This window comes from Staurois parvus, unplaced genomic scaffold (assembly GCF_062004578.1).
Source record: "Staurois parvus isolate SC_StPar_1 unplaced genomic scaffold, SC_StPar_1.0 ptg000208l, whole genome shotgun sequence".
Classification (NCBI taxonomy): domain Eukaryota; kingdom Metazoa; phylum Chordata; class Amphibia; order Anura; family Ranidae; genus Staurois; species Staurois parvus.
Window position 1 is genome coordinate 862,931 of NW_028318004.1, and position 14,969 is coordinate 877,899.

A 14,969-nucleotide genomic window follows, 5' to 3' on the forward strand; every position below is an offset into this window, starting at 1 on the left:
GCACAGTGCCATTGGTTGCTAAGGTTCAGATGCCCAAACCACACAGTGTCATTGGTTGTTAAGGCGCAGGTGCCAAAACCGCACAGTGCCATTGGTTGCTAAGGTGTAGGAGCCCAAGCCGCACAGTGTCATTGGTTGCTAAGGCGCAGGTGCCTAAACAGCACAGTGTCATTGGTTGTTAAGGCGCAGGTGCCCAAACCGCACAGTGCCATTGGTTGCTAAGGTGTAGGTGACCAAACTTCACAGTGTCATTGGTTGCTAAGGCGCAGGTGCCTAAACTGCACAGTGTCATTGGTTGCTAAGACGCAGGTGCCTAAACAGCACAGTGTCATTGGTTGTTAAGGCGCAGGTGCCCAAACTGCACAGTGCCATTGGTTGCTAAGGTGTAGGTGACCAAACTTCACAGTGTCATTGGTTGCTAAGGCGCAGGTGCCTAAACTGCACAGTGTCATTGGTTGTTAAGGCGCAGGTGCGCAAACCGCACAGTGCCATTGGTTGCTAAGGTGTAGGTGACCAAACTTCACAGTGTCATTGGTTGCTAAGGCGCAGGTGCCTAAACTGCACAGTGTCATTGGTTGCTAAGACGCAGGTGCCCAAATCGCACAGTGTCATTGGTTGCTAAGGCGCAGGTGCCCAAACTGCACAATGTCATTGGTTGCTAAGACACAGGTGTTCAGACCACAAAGTGTCATTGGTTACTGAGATGCAGGTGGCTAGGCTGCTCAAGGTCATTGTTGCTGAGATGCAGGTGGCTGGACAACACAGTGTTATTGTTTGCTTAAACGCAGGTGGTCAGACCACAAAGTGTCATTGGTTGCTGAGAAACAGGTGCCCAGACCAATCAGCGTCATTGGTTGCTAAGACACAGGTGGTCAGACCACACAGTGTCATTGGCAGTTAAGGCACAGCTGATCAGATCACAAAGTGTTACAAAGTGCTGGGATGCAGGTGGCCAGACCGCACAGTGTCATTGGTTGCTGGGACGCAGGTGGCCAGACCGCACAGTGTCATTGGTTGCTGGGACGCAGGTGGCCAGACCGCACAGTGTCATTGGTTGCTGGGACGCAGGTGGCCAGACCGCACAGTGTCATTGGTTGCTGGGACGCAGGTGGCCAGACCGCACAGTGTCATTGGTTGCTGGGACGCAGGTGGCCAGACCGTACAGTGTCATTGGTTGCTGGGACGCAGGTGGCCAGACCGCACAGTGTCATTGGTTGCTGGGACGCAGGTGGCCAGACCGCACAGTGTCATTGGTTGCTGAGACGCAGGTGGCCAGACCGCACAGTGTCATTGGTTGCTGGGACGCAGGTGGCCAGACCGCACAGTGTCATTGGCTGCTGAGACGCAGGTGGCCAGACCACACAGTGTCATTGGTTGCTGAGACGCAGGTGCCCAAATCGCACAATGTCATTGGTTGCTAAGACACAGGTGTTCAGACCACAAAGTGTCATTGGTTACTGAGATGCAGGTGGCTAGGCTGTTCAAGTCATTGCTGCTGAGATGCAGGTGGCTGGACAACACAGTGTTATTGTTTGCTTAAACGCAGGTGGTCAGACCACAAAGTGTCATTGGTTGCTGAGAAACAGGTACCCAGACCACACAGCATCATTGGTTGCTAAGACACAGGTGGTCAGACCACACAGTGTCATTGGTTGCTAAGACACAGGTGGTCAGACCACACAGTGTCATTGGCGGTTGAGGCACAGGTGATCAGATCACAAAGTGTCATTGGTTGCTGGGACGCAGGTGGCCAGACCGCACAGTGTCATTGGTTGCTGGGACGCAGGTGGCCAGACCGCACAGTGTCATTGGTTGCTGGGACGCAGGTGGCCAGACCGCACAGTGTCATTGGTTGCTGAGACGCAGGTGGCCAGACCGCACAGTGTCATTGGTTGCTGAGACGCAGGTGGCCAGACCACACAATGTCATTGGTTGCTGAGACGCAGGTGGCCAGACCACACAGTGTCATTGGTTGCTGGGACGCAGGTGGCTGGGCTGCTTAAGGTCAAAGTTGCTGAGACGCAGGTGGCCGGCCAGCACAGCACCAAGCACAGTTTTGGTTGAGGTGGCCGTCTGCACCATAACAAGCAATGATGCCGTGTGGCCCGGGGGCTGAGAATAACACAGTGCTAAACATGCACTGAGGACAGTATAGACACCTTGACCTCACTGCTCCCACCACGCCTTAGCAAATTGCTGGCTGAGGCACTGCCCTGTCTTCAGATTCCTCTCATTACATCCTAGGCTACAGGGCTGTGTGTTTCTATTGCCCAGCCTACGGGCAGCCACTTGTTGGCAGCTGCCAACTGGTCACTGCATTTTATTATGTGTGTTATTGCCCAGGAGTGTTGGGGTTAACAGCGTGCAGCTGATCTGGAGGTTAGGTGGGGTCTTGGTATAGGGGGACTGTATATAAGCCAGGGCCGGACTGACCATTTGGAAACTCGGGCACTGCCCGGGGGCCCGGGGTCAGTAGGGGGCCCCATGAGATGCCCCTGGTACCTTTTTCATAGGCTTTTTTAAGTTTGGGCAAGGACACAGGGGCCCCATGATCCCCTATTGCCCGGGGGCCCCATGAGTTGTCAGTCCGCCCCTGATATAAGCGCAGGTAGAAGTGCCCAAGCGTTGGTGCAAAGTGCAGTTATACTCTGCAAGAGCAGTCGCTCCAGAGATTTGTAAATGAACAGAAGCTCTGCTGACTGCCATCATCCAATCATGTGCAAGCAAAAATGTTTTTATTTTCCTTGCATGTGATTGGTATTCTTGGCAAAGGGAAGCTTTACTTCATTTACTGAGCTCTGGAGCAACTGCACTTTGTAAAGTGCACAGTCTGTTTGCCTTTAGTAACCCCAATGAGAGGAACTCTGCAGGGCCAGGAAGGGGAAAGTATACAGTACAATGTATCCATGTGAGAATGTTCTGCCCTGAGCTCAGGAATGTGAATACATTGTAACATTTCATCAGAGGGAGATCTTTATGTGAATGAAAGCATTCTAGAATGTTTTCATAGTTTCACAATATTGCTGTGTACATTCATATACAGAACTACACTGCTCAAAAAAATTAACCACTTCCAGTCCGGACATTTTCACCCCCTTCCTGTCCAGGCCAATTTTCAGCTTTCAGCGCTATCACACTTCGAATGACAATTGCGCGGTCATGCAACACTGTACCCATATGAATTTTTTAGCATTTTTTTTAGACAGATAAAGCTTTATTTTGGTGGTATTTATTCACCACTGGGATTTTTTTTTTTTGCTCTATAAATGAAAAAGTCCAAAAATTTTGAAAAAAAGTGTTTTTCTTATAACATTTTGCAAATAAATAATATTTCATCATAAATCTTGGCCAAAATCTATTCAGTTATCTTTTTAGTAAAAAATAAAATAAAAAACCCAAATTATTTTATAACCAAAAAATTATAATTTAAAAACATTTTTTTTACATTTTTATTTTAGTTTTTTATATTATTATTTATGTTTTTGGGCTTTTTTTTTCTACATACTGTCACCCTAGCAGTACAGTGTCACCATGGTGACACTGTAATACTTGTGGGGGATGATGATATGGTATCAGTGGGAGGAATAGTACCCCATCGTTGGTATCAGTGGGAGGAATAGTGCCCCATCATTGGTATCAGTGGGAGGAATCGTGCTCCATCATTGGTATCAGTGGGAGGAATAGTGCCCCATCATTGGTATCAGTGGGAGGAATAGTGCCCCATCATTGGTATCAGTGGGAGGAATAGTGCCCCATCATTGGTATCAGTGGGAGGAATAGTGTCCCATCATTGGTATCAGTGGGAGGAATAGTGCCCCATCGTTGGTATCAGTGGAAGGAATAGTGCCCTATCGTTGGTATCAGTGGAAGGAATAGTGCCCCATCATTGGTATCAGTGGGAGGAATAGTGCCCCATCGTTGGTATCAGTGGGAGGAATAGTGCCCCATCGTTGGTATCAGTGGGAGGAATAGTGCCCTATCATTGGTATCAATGGGGAGGAATAGTGCCCCATTATTGGTGCCAATGGAAGGAATAGTGCCCAACATTGGTGTTAGTGGGAGGAATTGTACCCCATCATTGGTATCAGTGGGAGGAATAGTGCCGCATCGTTGGTATCAAGGAGAAGAATAGTGCCCCATCATTGGTATCAGTGTGAAGAATAGTGCCCCATCATTGGTATCAATGGGAGGAATAGTGTGCCATCTTTGGTATCAGTGGGAGCAATAGTGCCGCATCCTTGGTATCAGTGGGAGGAATAGTGCCCGTCGTTGGTATCAAGGGGAAGAATAGTGCCCCATCATTGGTATCAGTGGGAGGAATAGTGCCCCATCATTGGTATCAGTGGGATGAATAGTGCCCCATCGTTGGTATCAGTAGGAGGAATAGTGCACCATCATTGATATCAATGGGAGGAATAGTGCCCCATTGTTGATATCAATGGGAGGAATAGTGCTCTATCATTGGCTTCAGTGGGAGGAATAGTGCCCCATCATTGGTATCAGTGGAAGGAATAGTACCCCATCATTGACTTCAATGGGAGAAATAGTGCACCAACTTTGGTATCAATAGGAGGAATAGTCTGCCATCATTGGTGTCAGTGGGAGGAAAAGTCCCCTATTGCCGGTGTCAGTGGCAAGAACTATGCCCCATTGTTGGAATAATGCACCAAGGACCAGATAAAAGCAAACAAAGTGCCATATCCAGCCCCCAGACCATAGTTTTGAGACCACTGAGCTAAACCATTGTACAAGCTACACTATCACCGTGACCTAAACTACCTCGGAGAGACCATCATTGTGATAAGTGTGATTAATGTGAAGTGGGTTCTGCAATGGTAGCACAATACAAACTGGTTTCTGTTAAGTTATCTCGTACTTGTGAAGTCTGTGCCTGGAGGTGTTGAATACTGAACATTGTGAAATCTATGTACAGGTGTCATGAAGAAATCCTGTGTAGCATCCTCCTAGATAGGTGCTAGGTTAGGTAAATGTAGTTCCTGGCTCACTGTAATCAGTTGAGCTGCAGGTGAATATTTTGGTCTGTCTTGTGTTTCACTGGCTGCAGGGATGACTGCTTCCCCGTCTGTCTGGTAAGGTTTGGAAGATAGTGGGCTGGGAGAATCGGATAAGCAGCTAAATACTGGAGCAGTCATGGCAAAACCCTGGGGAAAGGTGCCCAGATGACGGCTGGGAAGGAGTATAAATAGCCTTGGGCTGGGCAGATAAGGATTCTTGTCCTAAAGGAGGAGATCCAAGCCTGGAGGGCTGCTGCCCTTCTGGACAGGCCTGCCATCTGTTTGATGCTCATCAAAGTCCCAGGTATGCTAGCTGGGGGGTCTATTCTGCTGAAATTCACTGAAGCTGACTGACTTTTGGTAATCTGGTCTGGAGAAATTACAGGAGAGATGTCTGGAAGATATTTGAAGCAGGCATCCAATTATACAGGTACATTAGTGAGTACAGAGCGGTGTGAGAGATCCCTGAGACTGTGTGCTGCTACTATCCCTCTTGTACTAGAGCCAGGGTTGCTCAAAGGGGACATTGTACTTGGTGTCCTGGTAAAGTTCAGCCCTACATTTGCTCCTGCAAGGACTGTGCTCAGATTCTTAGGAGGAAGATTAGTGTCCTCAAATTGCTGCTTAAAGTAGCTGGAATATTTCACAGTTATCCTATACCACGGGTGTCCAAACGATGGCCCTCCAGCTCTTGAAGTACTACAATTCCCATCAGGCCTCTGCCTCTGGGTGTCTTGCCGGTGGATGTCAGTCTCGCAAGGCCTCATGGGACTTGTAGTTCCTCAACACCTGGAGGGCCATAGTTTGGACACCCCTGCCCTATACCCATCCAAGTTCAAGTTTGCAGTAAAGCATCACAAAAGAATACCCCTAGACTGATTATTGAACCAAAGAGTGATTGCGACTGTGTACCTGGCTGCAGCAGCATCTACTAGGAGAGAACCTAGGGATCTAAATAGCGGGTCCACAAGGGGGTGAGTGCTACAACTCCAGTAAAAAAGTTTAAAGTCTATTCTGAAAAGTCTGGTCTGGTCACTTAAAGAGTAACTCCACTTTTGTTGAAAAAAAAAAAAACATTCCCCTTAGGGTGATCTATACACATTACATTGCAGGGATTTTAACAAACTCTGTTACAGATTCCTACCTTTTGCCATTCTGAAGAAGTAGAGGTTTGTTTGTCCGTGTCCATGTGGAGAGTGAATCTGTATGAGAGTGGTTTTATAACTATCAACCATCTGCTCCACCTGCAGGGCTCTAATAAGGAAAGTGGCAGGGTCTGCATTCCTTTACACCCCGGTCATATCAAACCCGACTTTGAAATTGTGTGACTTACAGTGAAGTCGCATGGTTTCAAAGTCAGGTGACATGCCAATTTCAGGTCAATTTGCAAGACATCTGACACAGATGTCTATGTAAATCACACCAAAAGTAGTGCATGTACTGCTTTAGAAATCAGACCAAGTCAGAACCACACTGATATATTCGTTGTAATTGCGGACAATAGGGTGTGACTTGGCATGCGATTTGCAAGTTGCGTGGCATGCAAACCGCATGCCAATTCGCATCCGGTGTGACCGGGGTGTTAGACATAGTTACATACTTAGTCTGGCTGAAAAAAGACAAAAGTCCATCCAGTTTAACCATTAACAAAAAAAAAGTTATAATCCTATACCCGCAGCTGATCCAGAGGAAGGCAGAAAAAACAAGCAAAGCATGATCCAATTTGCTCCTGCAGGGAAAAAAATTCCTTTCTGATCCCCTGAGAGGCAATCAGGTATTCCCTGGATCAACTTTACCTATAAATGTTATATCCAGTTATATTCTGTGTATCTAACAAAGAATCCAGGACTTTTTTAAAGCGATCCACTGAGCTGGCCAGAACCACACATACATGGAGATCATATCCCCGCTTATGTATTATACATGGAGATCATATCCCCCCTTATGTATTATACATGGAGATCATATCCCCCCTTATGTATTATACATGGAGATCATATCCCCCTTATGTATTATACATGGAGGTCATATCCCCCCCTTATGTATTATACATGGAGATCATATCCCCCCTTATGCATTATACATGGAGATCATATCCCCCTTATGCATTATACATGGAGATCATATTCCCCCCTTATGTATTATACATGGAGATCATATCCCCCCTTATGCATTATACATGGAGATCATATCCCCCCTTATATATTATACATGGAGGTCATATCCCCCCCTTATGTATTATACATGGAGATCATATCCCCCCTTATGCATTATACATGGAGATCATATCCCCCTTATGTATTATACATGGAGATCATATCCCCCCCTTATGTATTATACATGGAGATCATATCCCCCCTTATGCATTATACATGGAGATCATATCCCCCTTATGCATTATACATGGAGATCATATCCCCCCTTATGTATTATACATGGTGATCATATTCCCCCTTATGTATTATACATGGAGATCATATTCCCCCTTATGTATTATACATGGAGATCATATCCCCCCTTATGTATTATACATGGTGATCATATCCCCCCTTATGTATTATACATGGAGATCATATCCCCCTTATGTATTATACATGGAGATAATATCCCCCCTTATGTATTATACATGGAGATCATATCCCCCCTTATGTATTATACATGGAGATCATATCCCCCCTTATGTATTATACATGGAGATCATATCCCCCCTTATGTATTATACATGGAGATCATTTCCCTCCTTATGTATTATACATGGTGATCATATCCCCCTTATGTATTATACATGGAGATTATATCCCCCTTATGTATTATACATGATGATCATATCCCCCCTTATGTATTATACATGGAGATCATATCCCCCCTTATGTATTATACATGGAGATCATATCCCCCCTTATGTATTATACATGGAGATCATATCCCCCCTTATGTATTATACATGGAGATCATATCCCCCCTTATGTATTATACATGGAGATCATATCCCTCCTTATGTATTATACATGGAGACCACCCCACATCCAACTGCTATCTAGATCTTGCAGGCTCCACCTCCGCAACATCTCCAAGATACGCACATTCCTCACCCCAGACACCACCAAACAACTCGTACACTCCCTCATCATCTCACGCCTGGACTATTGCAACTCCCTTCTCACTGGCCTACCCAAACGAACGCTATCCCCACTCCAGTTGATCCTAAACTCAGCGGCTAGACTCATCCACCACACCAACCGCTCCACATCTGCCTCCCCCCTCTGCCAATCCCTTCATTGGCTCCCGATTGCCCAACGCATCAAATTCAAACTGCTAACCCTGACCTACAAAGCCATTCACAATGCCGCCCCGAACTACATAACTGACCTGATACCCAAATACTACCCTACCCGTGCCCTCCGCTCCTCACAGGACTTCCTACTCTCTAGCTCCCTGGTCTCCTCCTCCCACGCCCGATTGCAGGACTTCTCCAGGACTTCCATCATCCTCTGGAACTCCCTACCCCAATCCATCAGACTGTCACCTACCCTCCTCACCTTCAGGCGCACCCTGAAAACCATCCTCTTCAGGGAAGCCTACCCCAACCTCACCTAACACCCGACCTCACCTAACAACTAACCTCCTCCACTCCTCCCACCACTCCATCCCCCACAGCCATCTCCTCCTGTACCACCTTCCCCTCCCTCCTAGATTGTAAGCTCGAAAGAGCAGGGCCCTCAAACCCCTCGTGTAGTGTATTGTTACTGTCTTGTCTCATGTTCTGTCCCCCTTGCTACTGTACAGCGCTGAGCATACCCTTTGTCGCTATATAAATACTGTATAATAATAATATCCCCCCTTATGTATTATACATGGAGATCATATCCCCCTTATGTATTATACATGGAGATCATATCCCCCTTATGTATTATACATGGAGATCATATCCCCCCTTATGTATTATACATGGAGATCATATCCCCCCTTATGTATTATACATGGAGATCATATCCCCCCTTATGTATTATACATGGAGATCATATCCCCCCTTATGTATTATACATGGTGATCATATCCCCCCCTTATGTATTATACATGGAGATCATATCCCCCCTTATGTATTATACATGGAGATCATATCCCCCCTTATGTATTATACATGGAGATCATATCCCCCCTTATGTATTATACATAGAGATCATATCCCCCCTTATGTATTATACATGGAGATCATATCCCCCCTTATGTATTATACATGGTGATCATATCCCCCCTTATGTATTATACATGGAGATCATATCCCCCCTTATGTATTATACATGGAGATAATATCCCCCCTTATGTATTATACATGGAGATCATATCCCCCCTTATGTATTATACATGGAGATCATATCCCCCCTTATGTATTATACATGGTGATCATATCCCCCCTTATGTATTATACATGGAGATCATATCCCCCCTTATGTATTATACATGGAGATCATATCCCCCCTTATGTATTATACATGGAGATCATATCCCCCTTATGTATTATACATGGAGATCATATCCCCCCCAAATCATTTGTTTCATTCGGATGACAACACATGATGCGTCAGTTGTTCCAGCCCATGGGGAAATTAATTCAGTTTTCGAAGTTGTTTGATAAATCGGATTTGCATCCAAATTTTGTTCCATTCATTAATTTGGATGCACATGACGCCAGTCGATATTGTGCAATCAGTTCACGCCATTTCTCTTGGTGGCTTAGACTAGCATCCAAAAATATTGAATCGTTCAAAATTTTTCAATTTGACCCAGATTAACAAATATAAAAAATTAATGCCAAAGATACGAAATGAATTCCGAAAACGAATCGGTTCAACATAACGAATATACAAAATAACATTCTTTAATGAAAGAATGCATAGGAAACAAAATGAAATGAAAATTTCTGGCGTGCTCATGTCTAAACTGCAGTCTTAGGGATCATAAGGACAGGCATTGTTTTCCTGCTTTTAATGTGCATTTTGTGTTCAATAACTAAAGTTCTAAGTCTATTTAAAGCGAAACTCTGATCACATTAAAAAAAAGCAATACTACATCCCACCTCATGAATGCTCTCTAGCTTCTTTTTTTGAAAGCTCAGGTATGGTAGGTTTTGCATAGTTACATTGTTCCAGCTTGCACCAATGCAGGAGCCGACTGACCATCTGGAAACTCGGGCACTGGCAGAGGGCCCGGGGTCAGTAGGGGGCCCTATGAGATGCCCCTGGTACCTTTTTCATAGGCTTTTTTGAGTTTGGGCAAGGACACGGGGGCCCCATGATCCCCTATTGCCCGGGGGCCCCATGAGTTGTCAGTCCGTCCCTGTACCAATGTAATTATGTATATGTAATAACTGTGGGATCCCTGTGGAAGCTGGAAGTCAATGTAATAGGCATCGCTACTCCAGTGATGGCCACTAGCTTCCAGGTCCCAATTCAAGAGGCTGCTCTGCTGCTTACGTAACACAGAAGGCCGCACACATGGATGCCTTTCAGAGAACACTTGGCATTTTCTCAGTAAATGTAAGGCATTCTCTGATTGGATGAGTTTGGAGATCATAACATGACTGCCCCACCTCTCCACCTTGTCCAGTCAGAGAAAGATTTGCATTCATTTAGAAAATGCATAGTGTTCCCTGAATGGCACCTAGGCTGAGGCAGCATTTTTGCCTCACCTAACATTCTGCTGTCAAAACTGAGCCTGTATTGCAGTTTTGCTCTTGGATTGCAGATGACAGCAAAAGGACTCTTCCTGGGCTTAGAGCAGTTTTTGAGAAGGCATTGTGGAATGTACACAGTGCTGAAAGCATGCTGATGTGACGATTCGCTGCAGTGTTGGGGACGCAGAGAGGTTGAGTTGCTGCCATCTCCCAGCCTGTGGATACGCTACAATCAAGTCTGGTGTCGCTGCCTGGATGTTACTGCAGCAGGTATCACTGAGCCCCAGATGGAAAGTGGGAGGAGATAAGTCATCATCTTAGGTGTCGGTGAGAGGCCACTGAGCATACCCTACTGTACCTCATGTAGCTCCACACCCTTAGGAGTCACTGAGTTCTGGGTCCCCATAAAGCTCTGCACAGCCAAGCAACACACATTTTCTTCCACACTTTGCACACTGAAGTAAGTATACAGCCCTTGAGCTTGTTTTTTTTTGTTTTATTAAGGGGTTAACAACTTGGATGGGGTATAGGGGTATACGGGATACCCAAGGAAACTGCAAACTTGAGGACAACTTGCATTGAGTGCAACTATGTACAAAAATGTGGACATAGTCTCTCCTGTAAGAACATCTAAAGCACTTTCCTCCTCCTCAGACCCCAGATGAATCCTCCTCTTCATCCAGCTGCCTGAGGGTGTTCCTGGGCAAGGGCGCCCAAGAGCTGTAGTTCTAGAACAGTCCTGGATGAAGACTAGTTGAGTATTGCATCTGACCACCCTCTCGCCTTATCTGGCCCAGGGGGTGTAGGAGTACTCACTTTCCCTGTTTGCTTGATGGGTTGGTGGCTGCCTTCAGGCCTTATGCTGGGCTGGCTCCTTCCCTGCTTCACAGGCCGTCCTCCCAAGGAGACAGTGGGACAGAGAAGATCCTCTCTTCTAGAATCCTGCCTGCAGGTGGATTTGCCTCCCTGGGGCCCCCTGCCAGGCTCCTTACTCCAGCCTTCCTCTCAGTTCATCTTCCACATGACACTGCCTGCTCCCAGGCTTTGTGATACTTAAGGGTTGCCTTGGTCATCATGCCCAACCTCCTGCCAGGGGATTGATCAGGGTCCCTCAAGCATGGATATCTGAGCCTCCTCCCCTCCTCTGTCCCTCCTCCAGAAAGCTCTCAGGTTTCTGGAGAGGTGGGAGGGCTCCAAAATCTCAGACCTTCAGTACCTCCCTAGCCTGTCCTGAGGTGAACTCCTGCCTCAGTCACAGGCTGACTCATCCAAGGATGCTACTCAGCCTTTACATGCGGTTACCAGCCAGAAAAGCTTCTGATCAAATCAAGATCAGTTTGATCAGATGCTTGTCTGGCTGGTAACCGCATGTAAATAAAAAAAGAAACTTGAAGTGATAAAAACTCAGTCGCTTTCGGGGTCATTTGTCACAGAGGGGAAGAGTGGAACGGGAGAGCCTGGAAATGGCTTGAGGAGGGTGGGCCCTTTCTGCAACCTGTAAAATTAATGAGGCAGCTGTAGAGTTGCTCAGATCACTTTTACAGTAAAGCTCATCGCCAGTTGAAAACTTTGATACCGGGATCATGGCTGTAGCTGCATCCATGATACTGGTATAACCACTTCCAAGTAAGGATGTATAGGGGCTGGAAGTGATTAAAGGAACAGTATTGCTCACTTGGGACACTGCTTAGGCACCCCTACCCAGGTTTAAGGGGATTTACGTTTGAGAACCCCAATGCTGGAATTTGGCCCCAGCACACTGGTAATTGAAAGAGGGTTAGCCAGAGACTGTTGGACCGCTTTATTACATTGTCCCTCAGTCAAGACCCACCTTAGTAGAGAGATTAAGGGTAAAATCATAGGTTTGCGATGCATAATAGCACATTATATTATCTTGCAGGGGATTTTTTTCTTTTGCAAGCTGCAGTTTACTGCTGCTTTAAACCATTCTTGGATGCTTTTTGACATTTGCTTTGGGTCATTGTCCGCCTATAAGACCCATAACCTCTGACGGAGACTCTGTTGCGTCTCAGAAATATCAAAGAATGGCCCCCACAGTAAAAGTCTTTAAATATTTATCTATCGGCAGGTAGCAGTTCCGAACTCTGCTTTGGTTAAGCGTTGCAAAGTCTTCACATTCTCAGTACGTCTGGGAGTGTCAAATACCTGCCTCCACAGGGGACCAGGCATCCAACATTCCGCAAAGTGTGTTGAAAGTGTAGCACCCTCCTAGTTAGCTAGGGGGAGCTAGACTCCAATTGGTAGGGCTGAGTAGCAGCCTGGGTGTGATAGCTAGCAGGGGTAAAATTTTGGTCACAGCTGAGAGGCTCTGAAGACCAGCCCTCTGGAAATTACCCCTGCTCTAGAACTTTGGAAAAAGATCTAGAAGCAGTGGGTGGATCTAAGGAGTGGCTGGTCTGTACTCGTAGAGGATCCTGGCCAATCTTGGGGTTGTACATCCATTAAACGCAGTGATAAAAGCGTTTTCCAATGCCATCCCAATGTACTTTTCTCTTACTTACCTCATCCACAGGACATTTCATTTTTTGTCAGTTTCTGTGAGATTCTCAGATTTTCAGATTGCATCATTTCCTGTCGATGGTCTCTCAGCATTCACTTCCTGTAGCCCGCTTCCCAGAAGCCTTCACTTCCTTGTTGCAGAAGAGGGTGTGATAGGGTGTGTTGGGTGTGGTAGGGTGTGTTGACCACTCTGGACCACACCTCCCTCCCTACAATGCTACCTTCCTCCTATCAGCTATGTAGTACAAGGGCCTGTCTGATTTGATACCAATTCAATGGATTGTTCAGGTGTGTCCTCCTATTCCATAGTTCTGGTAAATCTAAAGGAAATTGTACAGAGTTTGTACAATCAGATTGCATAGTGTATTGCCATCATAATACAAGGACATAGGAGGGAGTGGACAGAGACACTCAGTTGTCAGGCCCTGTTTACATCTCCATGTAGTGAAGACTCATATTCCCGCATGTTTTCGGCATTTTGGAGTGCTTTCACTTGTCACGCATAGGGCAGTCCATTCACTTGAACAGGCTGCCATACATGCAACATTTGCCCCAGAAAAGCTCCAGAAAAGATTTTTTGGAATGGAGCACAGTGCATTACCACACTTTTTGGTGTATTTGCCGCACTTGGGGTACCTTTAACATGAAATGGCAACACTAACAAGATGCACATTTGCAGCATGTTTCTGAAACGTGGCAAAACGTGTATTTTCTGTGCTGATTGCCATGCGTTCGGAAACAGAAAAATGTGAATGGAGCTTTATTGTTCTGTGTCAACGTACCGAACTCACTTTCAGACCCCGTTCACACCTATATTAGAGGGAGCTCATGTTTTTTGGCTCATTTTTCCAGTGACACACATGGCCTGTTGATTTCAATGGGCTGCGCTACACGTGGCAAAGTAGCTCATAGGACATTTTTGGCGTGATGCGAGTTGCACATTGCGCGTTTTGCTGCATTTGTCATCCATTTTTTTGTGGCAAACCATGTGCTTGTTTCTGTGTTGGGTGTGCCGTTAACAATCAATTACACTGAAAGCGCAACTAGGTAATTTTAGGTATTTACTATACAATCGGATTGTACAATCTCTGTACAATTGCCTTTACATTTATCAAAACTATATAATAGGAGGACACAGCATCTATCCAATCACTTGGCCAGACCCATCTATAGAGACTCTGGGGTAGCCATGGGGAGAGATCCCAGGAACGCTGTGAAAAATAGTTGATGGGTGAAGGGTGTGTGCTAATGGCGTCAGTGCAGAATGTGTGTGCTAATGAGATCAGCTGGTAATCTGCTTCCAGGGTCCTACTGGCTCCTCTGTCCTCTGTCTCCAGGAACTTACCAAAGGCTAAGGTAAGGCCTTGCTCTCCAGATCAAAGAGAGCTTGTATATTTTTGCAACTGAGGTACATTAATGGCTTATTGGTTCATAGGGGAGCTGGATTTTATTAAAAAAAAGAAAAGAAAAGTAATTGTATCCTTTAAAGGATCACTCAACCCAAGAACAAATATGATATATATTGCAGCTTGCAGTCCCCAGCTTTTTTTTATCAAGCTAAGAACATTTTCAGCAAATACAGAACATACTTATTGGGTTTGCCAGGAATGCAGTGTCCTTGTCACTTCCTGTGAGCTGCAATGAAGAATACCTTCCTACCTAGCTATGATCTGTAAACTAGAAATTGCCCTGCCTCCCATATAATGGAGATGAAGAGATACACACATTTGTAGTCTATATCAGCAGAGGGGCCTAGGGTG